The 16,732-nt window shown below is 37.2% G+C and overlaps 1 protein-coding gene across 7 annotated transcripts in view; it reads right to left on the reverse strand.

Moving 5' to 3' along the window:
- cac (cacophony) overlaps positions 1–16,732 on the reverse strand; it is a 160,306-nt gene that overhangs the window by 66,360 nt on the left and 77,214 nt on the right. For 2 of the 7 annotated variants that reach the window (XM_067359966.1, XM_067359965.1), the window contains exon 2: positions 16,457–16,553. The exons of the other annotated variants lie outside the window; for them this stretch is intronic. The gene's annotated coding sequence lies outside the window, so the exon portion shown is untranslated. The remainder of the gene's footprint in view (positions 1–16,456; positions 16,554–16,732) is intronic. 7 annotated transcript variants of the gene reach the window in all.

Below are 16,732 nucleotides of genomic sequence, written 5' to 3' on the forward strand. Positions count from 1 at the left end.
TCACAAAACTTAAATTATTTTTCTCCTTCACTGCATGTAAAAAAAATTATCTGTAAAATAATGAATTTTTGTGTTAAAAATTGCTTTTTTTTTCAGTGCGCATGAAATTTTCCCATTTCACCTAATTTATCCCTAAACACGGATTGATGCTCTAATGGGTTAATTGTGTCGGACTTAACTCATTCCCCGGACTCGTGGATCTGTCACAATACAAGCTCGTCGCCTGGACATACGACTCTCTCGTGCACAAACTTCACCCAGATCTGATTACGACGTACCTTGGGTCGTGTGAATACGACCGAAGCAAATGCTCTTAGCAGAATGTGCAAGCAAATGTAATTATGCTAAAATAAAAGCAGCAAGTAACACCATTTTCCGTGTCGCGCGCAAATTTTCATAAATTCTGTGTAATAATAATTCAGCTGAATTACGCATTTAATTAATTTTTTAATTCTCACCTTTAATTACTTCTTATATTAAAATTTGCTTAAAATAAATGTTAAATAACGTTGCTGTGCTTTATTTGCCTTCGATCGTATCTCCAAACGGCAGAAAATTTTTACGTCTTATCCTTTTTGCGCTAACAAAAAGGGCTGCGCTACTGAGCAAAAATCGCTCTGTAAAATCAGTACATTTGCGAATTTATGGACGGCACTGTACATGTGCGTTCTCGAACATGCAGGTCGAGGTATGTCGGCAGAATGCTTGGGCACGAATGCGTCTCGATCATGGCCGCGATCGAGTGGCACGCCGCGCGCTCGATTTGACGTCCAATGATTAATACAACTCGGCAGTGTTGGATCGGACAGACAGGGTATCGAGAAAAGGCGGCAAAGCGAGAGGCGGAATCACTCCATATGTATATGTGCGCGTCACAGATATTTATACCTAAATCGAAACTCGTTTAATTCAGCAGAAAAAAGTAATTAACTCATTTATTAATTAGAATTTTCCCATCTAATAGCTCGCTTCATCTCAGATGCAACAATATCGAGTTTGCGCAGAATGAGCGCTCAGTATTGACGTAAAACTATTACGCGATTATAATATTGTACTGTAATTTTACTTGCAATTAGACAAAATGAGAGGCCATATATTTAAGAGAATTATAACGAGCAATCGAGCGCGCTCGCGTCGAGAAGTTATAACGAGACGTCAGTTTTAATTGAAGATTCCGTGCGCTTTCATCAGCGGGGCGGGCTTTGTCGAGCCCTTGCGTCGACGATGCAAATGCCGCGCGCGGCGCGTTAGCTGAAAATAGACGGCGGTAATTGACGGAATCAAGCCGGAAGGTAGGCGACTTCGAGAACATGGTCGAAAGTTCCGCCCGGCAAATCTCCGAAAGGCCCGGCGAGAATATCCGTCCCGCGGGCGCGGCGGAATTGTAAGTGGAGCAGGAACGTCGAGGATACGGCGTGACATCCGCGACAGGGTCGTGCGAGTGCTGGGCGATAAATTGTCTATCGGGGGTGAAACGGCGCGGAACGTCGCGTCGCGGGAAATTCACTCGCAAGTCGCGTCTTACGAGCGACGCAAAAGACTTCGGTTGAATATTTACCCTCCCGCGCACGGCAGCGCGCGTCTATTTTTATACTCCCCTTATTTTCCGGCTTTTAAAGCTAGTGTGTAGCTCTCGGATTCATAAAAATGGAGCTAGTGTATGCTTACGTGTTCTTATAGACGAGTGTATTAAACTGAGAATTACGCGAGAACGCAGTTGCTGTTTTTCCGTATATTATGATGAATGAGCTCGCGGGACTAAAAGATACAAATTTTGCTACACGAAAACGGAGGTAAATTGAATTGTGCCGATCTAATTTCGCTGTGAGTGAAATAAGGAAATGTAGATACCGCCTTGTCTGCCTAATATATTGAATTACTACTGAAATGCTGCGCGTAGTAGTTTGTGCCTAAGTGCGCGCACACACGCACCGCTTTTATTACGCTGTTCTTCAATTTTTTTCGCAAAGAATGGATGCATTTAATGAATTTCGCAATGGTCCATCACTTCCAACAATAAGGAAAAAAAAATATAGTACGATTATTATCAAATTCAAATGAAATTGTTATTATGAAATTCCTTATTCAGATTCGAATTGAAATTTTCAATCCGCAAGAGCGCGAAAGCATCAGAATTTCAATTTTTTCCTTTTAATTTTGGACTTTAAAATAAATCAACGTAGGCGTCGATGAGTCGTCCGGATGATCTATCGATTGTGAAAGCAAAATAAAAACGCTTGCTAATAACAAGCGAGCGTTATCGAGCACCCGACTAACGGCCGGCGTGACTGACGTAACCCGACGCTTTCTGGAGGCAAATAGATCGAAAGGTAATTTCGCTGGAGCATGTAGGCGGCTACTATGGCTGGGTACCTCTCCTCTGTTGGCCTTCCACCCTTTTTCGCACACTTGCCCGCGCCTCCTACATTTACGCGCGGCTTTAACGCGCGGACAGTGCTATTAGCGCTATTTATGACCTCGTATTAGGCTCATCCAGATGAGCTCCGGTCTAATTGCGTGACAGTTTCCTTTCTTTACGATAAATCGACCTATTATTTGCTGCAGTCTCTCAATTATTTGTCAATAATGATTAATAATAAATGTTTTATATCATTATTACGAATTAATTTATTAATATATGCACAATTCGTAATACGCGCAGAGATAATGCTATTAACACTATTTGTGTGAGATTTGTATTAGGTTAAATAATGAGCCTCTTAATTGCGAGACAATTTCTCTTTTACACTACTCTCTATAAGCATCCTATTCTTGTACCATAAACTCTATTGGCTGTCGATGGTTATTCAATATTTTACATGCTATTATTGAGTCCGATTGATTCGCATTTCAATTAAAACGATAATTATTTTATAAAAAAATAAAGAAAAATTATTAATTATTAGGAAAAGAATTTTAATTGTCTATTTTAATAAAATAGACAAGTATAAATTTTTATTTGTATCTTCTCGAATTAATGGAAATAAACTTTAAATTAATTAGTAAACTTTGTAAAGATGCTAAGTACTTGTTAATAATTGGTGGAAATTTGAACAAAATATTGTAATTAAATTTTATATTATTTTAGCAAAATTGTGAATTAATAAATACAAATTATCTTGATTAAACCTTAATATAATTTGTTAATTTTAATATTACTTAATATTTGTACCAGAAGAATCTTTTCAAATCAAACAGGCATTATTATCAATTATTAATAAACTTTGCGATAACACATCTTTCGATCGAGGCTTCAATATTTCAATAAGCGCACTGCAGTGCTCTTTTTATAGCCAAATGAAAGCGAATTTGGAAAAGCTCGCAGAGAGTTCGACAGTTGCGAGGAAAAAGAGCCTCAGTGTTTTCGCGAATAACGGCCAGGCAAATATTTGCGCCAACCGGTTCGTAAATTGCGACGATTGGAGATCGCGGCCGGTCGCAATCAGGGCGTTTTTCTGATCGTTGAATCAATCGGCCGCCACACCGCGGCCGGGGTGATTCGAGGCTTCACCCGTCGACAATCCCGCGTGAGTTACACCGGTCGAAGCCACACAAATACGCCAATCGCGATGTCGGCTCGGAAGGACAGATAAAAACTTACGCATATGGAAATAGTTTGGCTAACTCTTTCAATACTTTTTCCAACTTTCTACTTTATAAATAATTAACCGTAAAAAGTAAAGAAAAACACAATTGCTAAAAAATAACTGCAAACATTTCTGTCACAAATTCTTTTGTGAGCTACAGTTTTAGAAATTGTATACATAATTTCATATCATAATATAAAAATTATATAACTCTTTCAAAGAGCTTCCTAATTTCCTGTTGCACAAACATTTAAATATAAATAGCTAAAAACGTATTGAAAATAGCTTTTATTCTATGAAAATTTTTTGTAAGAGATTTTTTTAAATTAGAACTTCAAAGAAATCTAAAAATTTTTGCAAAGTAAATTTTGTTTGAAGAAAAGATTTGCTTGTAAGATCACTGCGCAATAGAGACTATGAAAAAAACGGCGCCTAAGTGCGAGAACACGAAGCTTCGAAGAATCTATATGGAGCAAGGTTCATCCCCGCGGAAATTAGCGAAGACAACAGCGAGGGAATCGAAGGAAACACGCGACGTCGCAACGCGAATCGTCAGAAGCGGGTGTCGCGTTGGCAAACTCTCAAGTCACAATCCTGCCTGAGTGACATACGAGGAAGCTGCGTGTCAGTGAGGGAGTCGTAGCGTAACGGGATTGAGAGGGTGTGCGCTATAAATGTATGCAAACGCCTGGCGCCTGCGAGCGCCGCTGTGAAACGCGCATCGACGACTTTAGCGACGACGTGTAGCTAGAACTTTAGAATCTTGAAAACAAAATCATTTTCTATACACACTTCCGTTACACGAATAGTATTATTTACTATTAACAACCGTTAACACTCGTAATATTATAAGCAAAAGAAAAAATCAATACCTATAAATTCGGCGAAAAAACAATGTGAGAATCTCTCGGTGCTTCGGCATGTCCGGCGATATATCGCGAGCAATATTTTAAACCGGTAAATTAGCCACTGAGTACCGACGATTTCTCCCAGCAGAAACAACGAGAGAGCAAGTAGCGAGAGATCCGACATCCGAGACGTCTGACTCAACACTGGTGTTACTACTACCCGTCGTAGTAGATGCATCTAGCCTGTCCGGACGCGTTTCAAATATATCTTGTGGATTGGGCTTTTCCACTTAGTCGATAACAAAGAATGAATCTTCCCTTTTTCGTCGTGGAGAGGGCAAACGCCTTATTAATTTTGATTAATACAGGAAGGGGGAAGGAGTTCTCATGAATTGCAAAATCCGCGACGCTATTGTAACAGCTGAGGGTACTAATACGACCATTATTTTTTCACTTAGCATCGAGCGACATATCCATTGAATTAATTAAAACGTAACGATTGTGTGTTCTGCGAATCTGGTAGCGCACACTCGACGATAGCTTTCAATGAATGGCTAACGCGCGCGATATCGAAAGAGCGAGCGAGCCGAAGCCTTCCGGGAAGAACGCTACAAGTTTTCATTGATACCGGGACTAGAAGCGGAGCGGTATATGGGCTTCCTCGAAACGAGTCTCGAAATTGGGGCATGCGGCAATTTTATTATATGCCACGTATGTATATATATGTAGGTATGTGTAATTCCGAGAATCCGCGGCTGGATGTCGTTTGAGTCAATGAGAGGGTGAAGTCATCGTTCTGTGAATTGCACCGGCGAACTGAATAAACCTTGTTGCCTGTAACTCAAGCGTGTCGTAACCCTTTCACGGCTTACTAGAGCCACGTGTCTCTGACATTTGGAAAGTAACCTGATTAGACAGGTTTCTAGGAACATTTTAAATGCATTATTAAACCCTTTACTCGTAACCGTGACATTTCGCGATACTCTTAAGTATATCATAAAACTTTTTTCGATTATAAACGAACAGAACATTGCGAAATTAGAAAAGAATGAATTTTAAAAGATTTGCGAAAATTTATCACTCTTATAAGAATTTAAAAATATTGCTCTTTAAGAGACATTTATTTTACACAACTCTTTATCGAGTAAGATAAAAAATTAATTTAACCGGCTCTTTAAACTTATCCATTCGCTTTAACTATGATATAAACTGACATTTAACTTTCACACTTTCATAAAATTTCCCACGCATTCTGAATAAGCTATTTAGAAGAATACTTGTCCGGGATCTTCTGGGAATTTTGCGGGTCGCATAACCATTGCTTGTTATTTTACACAGACGACCATTAATAATTTTTATCGTGTCTCATATATCATCACGCGTTATTGCACAAATTGTTGATTAAGCGACCTTAAAAAACGGAATACTAAATATTAGCCAATAAATAATTTTACAAAAGGTACATAGAATAATCTCGAAAGATCTACACGATAATAGTTAGATAATATTTCCTATTGAATGTGATACACACACACACATAATACCAATTTATTAATAGAATTACCTCTCATAATATTTCCATTTTTAACGTTAAACATTTTGTTAATTGAAATGTTTAACTTATTTAAAACTGAGATTTATAATGGAGCCTAGTAAATTAAATTTCCAGAGTGTTAAATACGCAACAAATTTTATTTTTCAGGAAATTCGAGTAATCTTCCCTACTCGTGCGCGCGGACGGAAATTTAATTTCAGATTTAATTAGCTAGATATTCGATGTTAGAGATTAGAGAGTTTGAAACTAAAATGATGAAGTTTTCGTATTTTCGCTAAAGAGAACTAGACCCAAAATCCCTTCGAGGAAACATCGCTACCACTGAAATCCATATTTTATCTATTACTCTGCACATACATAAATGCAATGCTTGAATATTTGTTAATCTTTTGACTGATAATTAGCAATTTACTGATTTATCTCTATTTAAAGATTATTTTACGACAAATTCTTCATCACATAGGTAATGTGATATTTTCATATTTTTGTCCATATTTAAACATATTCTTCTTTCAATCATTACTTTTCATTATTTATATCGTTATTATTCCATTTATGTTTTTATATCGTTATTATTCCATTTATGTATCTATATCGTTATTATTCCATTATTATTCATTCTGAATACGATATTTATTTTCCCGTAATTTTAAACAATGTCAGAGCGCGCCGAATAATAAGCCTAATAATTTTAGAGCTTTGTCTGATAACATGTGTTGATGCCACTCAAGTTCTGACGCCATTCGTCACCGTGATTAGCCCAAGTACTTCGAGTGGCGTCATTCGGGAAATCAGAGATGTGAGCCGCATCGGAAACGCCGATCCTCGCCGAATTAACTATTAATTAGCGGCATCATTATCTCGTTACGATAAATCTGGCGGTGTGACGCGGCGCCACGCGTTTCTGCTACGCGTAGACAGATTTCCGCTCGCTGTTCGATGCACGGCGATCCTTGAACTATAACATTTCGTCGGGAAACGATGTAGCTTACATTCGGCCTCGAGTTGTCCGTGATAATTGAAGAGGAAAACTGTCCGACTCCATAGAGCGTAGCGCGTTAGCATACGTGAGCAGCGTACAAAGCGGAATTCTACAAATACTGTTTGTTGCTATTTATCTTCATTTCTAATTTAGTAAAAGTGCCTGGCCACTTGAAACAAACTTATAAATTTAATTATTTAAATGTACTTATCGATTTATACGTTCAGCTTTTTAATGAAAAGCACTTCATTCGCTCGACATATGAGCTAATAAAGATCGAGCTTTATTTTTTAAAGCATGACTCGTCGCTTTAATTCCACTCTTCGAATTGCATGTTCAATCGTGACAGGCGATCTCCTTTGTATCCAGTAGCGTATTTATTTTTCTTAATATCGACTAAAGATCTGTCGTATCCAAATCCAATAAATTGTCACCGGCATTCAAGAATGCTCGCCTTTCAAAGAAGGCATACATAAAGAATTCTTCTTTCAAACGGCAACTTCGAGGAAGGGCCTACGCTCTCCTCCTTATTTCCGCGAATCCCTCCTCCATTGAGGTATTTATCGTGCGACGAGCAGCTCATTTCCTTGTACGTCGCTCCGGACTTAATAAATCAGGAAAAGTGTCCTTGTCAATAGTAAGGTCAGTCGGGGCGACTTTGCGTCTCCGGCATTTGCCAAGTGGTACGAAACGACAGTGGTGGCGGACGAGAAAGAAGGGATTACGAGACAGGAGACGCGAGTCTTTCTCCTCCGCTTCAACGCGGTCAGAAATATACGCGAAAAAGGAGCACGCATACGCACGACACATGCATACTCGTACGCTGCGAAGTGATGGAGGTCACGAAGAATAGACATTGGTCATCCGAAAAGTTCGAGATTTTCCGACTTGAAGTGGATTTAACTGCCACCGCAATCCCAAGATTAAGGGTAACGTATTGTTGGTGGAAAAAAATCATTAACCGAGTACTTCATACTCTTAAAAGTATTTATTATTAAAGCATATTTGACCGAATTTTAAAGCTGGGTCAAGTTTAAAAATAAAAATTTTTGTAAAATAATATTTGAGTAATAAGGTAATATTAAAATTATTAATAATTTAATAAGATAATATTCTTAAGCACCTAAAAATTAAACAAAGTAACACATATTTTTAATATAGAATGTTCAAAACTGTTGTTAATTTACGGTTTATTTTCATATTGTCACGAGTAATATTGTTAAACGCTGCTAAATGTCTCAATTCTAATATTAATAACATGATTAATAACATGAACAACTTCTTTTTTTCATTTTTCTAATAATTTATTTTTTATCTTATTTCAATCCACGTAGAGTGTCATTTACTCGACATTTACGGAGACAAGAGAAATGTTCATTGTGTGACGTCTCACTAGCGTCGTTCAATTTTCGCGTCGAGACACGCTGCGAATGCAACACTGTACCGTCTCTCCGCGGTGCTCACAATAATTCACGAAGATTCAGCTGCGAAACCGTAGCTTAGCCATGCGCGTCCAACCTACACTTCTAAGTATCGAAAAGCGCCCGGACAGATCGAAGAGTCATGTTACCCGCCATCCGTGTATTATGAAGCTTTCACCTACACTATGCTCAACCGGAAATGTCAGGTCGTGAAAAAGTCAGTATTTCCAGTGTAAACTGCATTAACTGCGTGAAATGCAAACGTCATCCGGCGAATGTAGGCGTCTTATAAGAGCCCGAGAAATGCGCACCGTGTGATATTTACTTGTTCTTGAACTTTGCTCTCCCCCCCATAGAGATAATTATCACATTCTACTATTTGCGCTTCAATATTATCCGCAATTATAACGAAACTAAAAATTTATTTGCGCGGCAAATGCAATTTTCCATCATAATTAAATATTCATATATATAAATTACACAAGTACGATTGGAAAGATGATCTCTAACATTTCGTATTATGTGAACAGTATTATTCAAATAAAATATATTTTGCAAAGGTCGAAGCCATTTCCTATGCTGCAAGCAGATTGCATCTTTTAATTTTATAAAAACACCATTAATACATATTATTATTAATAATAATGCTTTTCTCTTTGCCATTTTCTCGCAATCGGTAAAATTTTATTATAAAATTAGTTAATCAAGTTAAACATTTACAAGAGTGTCTATTTTAGACCTATCCATGTGTCGCTCGTGTTTGTCTAAAGACGATGCGACCACTTGCGTTAGCCAAATTAAATGGCGTTAGAGCTGCGCTGTTAAAAGTAGGTTACGATCCACGAGCGATAACACATGGCGGGTCCATAAAAGTGTCCTGGCCCTGCCTAATCCTAGGGGAATCCACGGGCTTCATTACCTACGAAGTATTTTAAGGCGTGTGCACGCATAGCGACGACTACAGCGTGGTCCGTAAAAAAAAAAGAGAATTTCGCTCTATTGATCCGAGACCGGTAAACTTTAGGATGACACGGAAACGCAACGGTGTCGTCGGAAGATTAAATTCGCCGTCAGTCCTACTGTCATATTGATAAAATACGTTTTCTCTCACATATAAAAGTATTTTATACAAAAATTAAAAAAAAGTACTTTTACATAGAAAGAAACGACAATATAATTGTGACAATATCATAAATAATTGAACATACCTACTCAAGATAAAAAAATTTACAAAAAATATTTTTTACGTACAATACGGCTAAAAATTGCCAAGTTTTATAAGTCCAGGAGGAATAGTTGTTGCTTTACTACTGAAATATTAAACTGCTTTTATGTTGAACAACAGCAGATTATTTTTTAATCGCGCTACAATGGTTGACAAATCGTTAGAACTCCGGCAAACCCGCACCACACCGCGGCGCGCTTAATCGTACAGCTGCATCACTTTCGGACTGTGTATTTGTGAAAAGATCTTTTAAATAAATAAAAATGTTTGTTTAAAAAAATACATAATTCACATTTCTGTAATAATTGCAATAACTCTATTCATCCTACCATAAAATCTTTTCCCAAAAATCTAAGAAGAAATCAAAATCTTAATTTTTAATTATCGAATCTTTCTTAAACATTTCTATTTCTTGAAAAATCAGCGAAAAATAATATTAAAAATAACATAATTAAATCTAGATTAATTTTCAGATCACTCTTCCATTATGCACTGAATCTTTTTCATGTTTTTAGAAAGTTCAAATAAGTGTATAATTAATCAGAAAAAAAAAATCATAAGAATCTAATTAAGTTTTGCTAATTATTACAAATAATACTTTTGTGAATGTTAAAATTATGCAATACAGTTCATCAGATGCGCTTATTATCAAACAGTCGGTACGATTGAAGGCAGGTACCCGGCGGAGCAGGCACAAGTAACTATATATCTATTGATCGTTCATTCATGTGCCGCCCTTTCGTCCTCTTAGCCCCTCGTTGCCCCATCGAGCGACTCGTCTCCCTCCCTTCCATCCATCCACTGCCATTTCCACCACCCCCGTCGCGAGCAACGTCCACCATCGCGATTCCATCGATGTCGACGTCGTTATTGTTGCCACCGACTCCGCCGTCGTCAGTACCGGCTTCAGGAGTGATTGAGACGATTAAGCTCTCAGAGCACCAAAAAAGTAGTGTTTATAGCATTCGTTTCAGTTGCAGTAATTTAAGTAGCTTGTGTTTATTAAGATAATATTATCGTAATACGAACTTAACTATATATTTAATTGAAAAATTATTGAACTGTTATTTTTTATTTTAAGAATAAAATATCGTTACAATTTAGAGGCACTTTGGAAAAACCGAGAAGTTATTGATTAGCAATTGTTGTTACGTAAAATTAAATAATTTTCCTACAAACTGTTATTTCAGTTTTTTAATGTTTTTGAGAAATATAAAAAAAGAAAGGAATGTATTTGAAAAATATAATTTAGTGTGTCGACAAAACCGGCGCTGGTTGTACTACCCTACAGAGAGAATCAGGCTTGCCAACAGAAAATCCACCCCTCGTAAGCTCCTCACACGTGGCGCTTAACCCCCAGCCAACACCGTAAACTGACAGAGAGCCTGAATGACCGTGATTTACGTCGATAAACGCGTCCTGAAAGCGTAATATTTTAGGCGCCGAGCCTCACGCTCTAGATAAAATTATTTTAATCTCAAAATTTGAAGAGAGAAGTATTTCGACTATCAATGGAATATTTTTAATAAATTATGACAAGCTGAAAACACATTTCGTGATAAAATGTTTTTAGCAAATTATGACGAGCAGTCCATTAATTAAAAATCTATACATTGTTTTTTATCTATTGTACTCCAATTAATTTGTTAAGCTTCATATTATGATTAAGATAGAGAGAATTTTAACAAAGCTTTGCTATGTCTTCAAAAATTTAATCAAAATATAAAAAAAAAATTGGCTGAATCAAATGATGATAAAATTCAACTTTGCGTTTTCACATATTCACGTTTTCCTTATCGGTGAGAATTATGGCATGGAAATTATCGAATCGCGACACGACAATGCGCGGAAAGCGGGTCGGTCGACGTTGCGCCAGAAATTGATTTGTCGCGTTCGCAAGCGTCGCGACGTGCCGCGTCGCGCCGCGCCGCGTTGCCTTCTAATCTCGTCGTCAGCCGCTCGCGAGAACAATTGGCTTCCTTCGCAGACGGGCGATTCCAGGGTCTGTGCGAGCCGAGAGACCAATCGATCGGATCGAGAGACCGGATGGCACACGAGGGAGCGCGATTACGCAAAAGACGAAACGAGCGGCCGGCACGATCCGGGCCATCATTCAATTGAAAGTTACGTAAGGATAGCGTTTACATGATAAAAAGAGTTAGCCGATGTTTAATAAACTAGTCCGAGCAAAATTGGATAAATAAAATGAAAATTTGATGTGGTTAGACATTAAAAAAGTTGTCCAGTATATGAGACTTCGCAATAATGGAAGAAAATAGAAATAGTCGATCAATTTTAAATTAGTCTGAACGAAACTGGAAAGTAAATTAAATTTTTATATAGGTATTAATAGAGCTGTCGAATACTGAATAGTGTATTATAAAAAGAAATATAAATTAATGGAGGTAAATATATAAAAATATCAATAAAGTAATATTTAAAAGAAGAAAACAATGTTTAATAAACAATTTTGAACTGTAAAATTGGGAAAGTAAAATAAAAATTAAAAAATTCTAATTTTACATTTACAATATTCTGAAATATAAAAATATGGCAAAAAGTTTAATAACTAAAAATTTTTTTAGTTTAAAAGTTTTAATAACTAAAAATTTTTTTTCTTATATAGTACAGAATATTTGATAATATCCTGAAATTTGAGATTAAAAATTGGTATAGCAATTCACTTGCAATCATTGATCGAATCTTAAGTCCTTTTGATCCTGTATTTTAAAATCAGTATATAAAGGTGTCATTTTAAAAATAAAGCTACAAAGCTTTCTATCCCTTCAACAAAGAAACGAGGACAACGGATCAGATAAAAGTTACAGTTTAATTCACGTGTTTACGTACGCGACACTGCCGATGTAGAATTAATCTACTTATTTTCATTAAGCTAAAAACCTTTAATACTATTATGGTGGCGTGTGCCACTATCACGGCCAGACGGATTAAAGTTGTAGGCTTTCGCTCTTTGTAGCGAATATAAAATTTACAGATTCGTTTTATTACACGTAGATCAAAATAGTTGCATGATAAGAATATATAATACCTTGATTATTACCATATAATCTCATCAGTATCACAATAGAGAAAGTAACGTATAATATACACTGTTACTATTAAGAAATGTGAGTTGAGAGATGAGAAATCATAATAATTCTCGAAGAGCAGGACCTCAAATAAAGATAAGAAAATTATCCGAGAAAATAACACATAAAATATATTATTACTATTAAAAAATGGAAATTGATGAGATATAATAAACGTGAAGAGCCAAATGGGGGTAAGTGAATTATTCGGGACGGGCGGTATCTGCGAGTAGCATGATAACAGATTAAACGTCGTTAGGACACACGCGTAAATATCCCTGTCAAGAGCGCAAAAACCGGACAATTTCGAGAAATACGGATGGACAATCTACAGCACGTGCACGCGGTGGCCTACTGCCTTAATGAAAGCGATAAATACGCGCGAAACAAATTTCCGCGGGATTAAAGGAGGACGACGATAACTCCAAATCCAGTTTATGTTGTCGCTGCAGTATGCTCTTTATGCGGAAGAATTAATTTCCTATTATGCTAATTAAAGATTTGCTGTAAAAAAGGGATCTATGCGCTGTATTTTCAGAAAATTATTCTTTTGAAAAAAAAAAAGTAGAGATGAAAAGCATCGAGATGAATAGGAGCATAAAAACGCTTCCTCTTTCCTACAGTTATCATTTATAAAATGTAAAATTATACAAAATGTAAAAATTATTTTTTCCAGCATTTTTTAAAACCTTTGCCAAGAGAAATGTCACATCCCGGATTGTTAGAAATAGAAATGTCAGCAAAATATATCTATTTTTCTAAGTAACATTTTAAATTATTCATTACTCTGAAATAATTATTATTTGTTTATCTTGTCAGACTTGACACAAATTTATAAATTTGATAACCTATTTTTTATTAGGAAATAAAGAGATTGTATTGATAATAAAATAGTTGTTTAGCGCGTGCTTTAGCAAATACCTATTTTCACGGCTGATTATGATTGACTATAACTACTGTCGTAGCTTCAGCTTTAATATAACGCGACATTAAGAAAATGTGAAAATATTTATAATTTAGCCCATCTCTTCTTGTTGATGTATCTTTTAAATTTTTTGCAGTGGTTCGTATTATTTCTGTCTCGGATCCTTTGCTCAACGATTCAGTCTTCCCGTCTAAAGCCATCGTATGAAACAAATAAATTGGTTTTCGAAAATCTCATTAAGAATTAGCTTTTGCCTTCTAGCCGCTATTCTGTCTTTCTCTTTATTTCTTCCCTCGACTCGTCAGCTTTTGCCTGTACTGCAAACTCCCATGAAATCCCAAGTTATGCCGGAAAGGATCGTTCTTGCGATCGCACGCGTCAAAAGCACCTTCATTACCGTGCTAAGCAAACCTGAAAGCGACACTCGTAAATATTTTCTAGGGTGCTCAAGCACTCCCGAGAACACTTCCGGAAAATTGGTCAACGAATTACAATTTTAATTATTTCATTGATAAAAATGTAATATAGTTGGCGCGATTCTTGTAAATTTATTAAGATTATAAAGTTATTTTATTTTGTTTTCATTTTCAAAAATGTTAATTAATTAACGTTATTCAACGATCTATTTCTCTGTTTTGGGGATTTGATTAAATTGGTCTAAAATTTTAAAAACTTTTTTCTCCAAAATATGGAAATGACGTTTGGCGCACGCTTTTCCTAATCTCTTCTAATTGATCGCAAATCAAGATAACCGTGGAAAACGAGGACAACGGAGGAAATCTGCAAACAACAACGTGAGAAGCGCCGCAAAAGGATCTTTTCATACCTTTCATGAATCCCCCCCAAGGAGCATTCTAACCCGTTTAGCTGCTCCATTCTATTTCATTGGCAAAGACAACAAAAAAGTCCGATAGTTGACACGCGAAAAGCCTGATAGCACGGACGAAACAAACGAGACTATCCCGTTTAAAAAAAAAAGAAGAGAGAGAGAGAGAACCGTTGATTTAATTTTCCCATATCTATTTCTCTGAGATGTGTTTAATGTAAAAATAACATTATCACAAAATAGAATCGTGAAATAAAATGGAGAGAATAAAAGAAGCAGAAAAACATGTTTTTTTCGTTGGAAACAATTTTCTTTTAAGAACGAATGCACATGATAATGAAAATAGACGGCAAAGAATGAGCAAATAACTGTAGAGAAAATAGAAAACGATCTGAATATAATACTAATCCCAGTAAATGTCCAAGTGAACGCTGCGCTACACACTATTCGCAGTTCCTTGCATTTTTTCAGTGTAACGACTGAAACTTGGATTTTAGTGTCGTTGATAATTGAATATACGTCGGCATGAGTTTTCGAAGTTTTGCATTTGCGTAATTGAATAATGCGTTCTAGCAGAATGACTTAAGAACTGCATATTTTTAGATTAAATCGAGATGATGGGCGAAAAATACTAGGATAAATTGTCCACTTATGCAAATGCGAAACTTCGAAAAGTTATTTTTGCGTAAACACGTCTTTGATTGTCTTGCTTGTCAACTACACCAAAGTTTCCATTCAATGTGACAGATAACGTGAAACATTAACACGGTGGAAACAACGTTAAATTAAGGGCAATTTATGTTCAGTATAATTCGCCTAGACAAGGATTAATTTTAGTAATTTAAATAATTAAGCATCGCACTATCAAAATTTGTTATGTAATTTACATATCACGTCGCTCTCTCAGCAAAAAAAAACATATTTTCAATATATGGCGAGATTTAACAAAAATGTCACGTGTCATTTTTATTTACTATTTTTATAAAAGATTTCGTATATTATTATTTTTAAATAACATTTTACGATTTTTGCTATACATTTGTCTTGCTAAAATTTCAATTTTATATCGCAAATGTTGCAAAAATCACAAAATTCTAATTAAAATGCTAATTAATTTGTTGTCTAAAAAAGTTGGTAAAAAAATGTCTAAAGCGATACATTGCGACATGGCAATTTTATATTGAATTGGATTTACGTTGATCGTTGGCAGGACGAAAGATTCTGTGAGCACTGTGTCGTCCCTGTGATGCGTGTATCCAATCGTTAAGAAAGCCAACCGCGCCAAAGAGCACGCGTGGATTGATGCGTGATAAAGCCGGTTTTACGCGAGCCATCATCGTCCTATTGACCGTTGTATAACAAGCATGCTGTTTCGAGCGAGCATTGCTACACACACAATCCTAATCACTTTGCTGACGTACAAAATAAAGCCGGCTTCACATGGATTATAATAGCTATTTGTGGACACAGAAACGCGCTAAATCGAGGTCTCAAACGCGCGATAATAGTAATGTAATGTTGACGAGGAAGACGAATCTCCGAGGATAACGTCCGAGTATGACAATCGAATCGTAAATCATCATACGTGACTGTCAGCCGCGTGGCGTTGCTAAGAAACGTTATCATAAGGTAATTGAAACGATTGCTATCGACGCAATCGCCATCGACAAACATCGAACGGCGATCTATAAATAGCGCAAGAGCGATAAAAACGGAATGTGTTCCGGCATTTGACTGCCGTGCCGTGTGAAACCAGCTTAAAGGTCAGCCTTTAACCCAAACGTGGCGATCGCGATGGCCGAGGAATCCCAGCCAGTGCGCGAGGCGGCGGACACATGAGCAGCCCGTTGACGTTCACGCGGACGGTGTTTGGACCGTGGAATTTCCAAATCGGGCTTTGTACCGAGTTCGGCGATCGCGCGATTCAAAGCGAAACAAAAGCGAGCGAAAGAGGCATTTTCGGGAGAACGGAGACTCGTTCCATTTCACTGGACTCACCTCTAGAGGGAGGCAGGGGCTGGATGCGGCCATGTTCCTACATGCGTTCGAGCCTCTGCCCCGGTGGCGATCCCCTCCTCTTCGTGCTGAGGCACCACTTTATAGAAATGAGAGAAAAAAAATGGTAGATATACAGAATTGGCGAGAACTGCACACTGCACACTCACGACGGCACCCCGGCGATCGACGTGCACTATGAAACCAACCAACCCCCCTTCTTCGAAACACCGGCGGGGGTGCGGGCGGGCAGGGGGCGGAAACGGGGGAGGGGAAAAT

Source organism: Linepithema humile, chromosome 7 (genome assembly GCF_040581485.1).
Source record: "Linepithema humile isolate Giens D197 chromosome 7, Lhum_UNIL_v1.0, whole genome shotgun sequence".
Classification (NCBI taxonomy): domain Eukaryota; kingdom Metazoa; phylum Arthropoda; class Insecta; order Hymenoptera; family Formicidae; genus Linepithema; species Linepithema humile.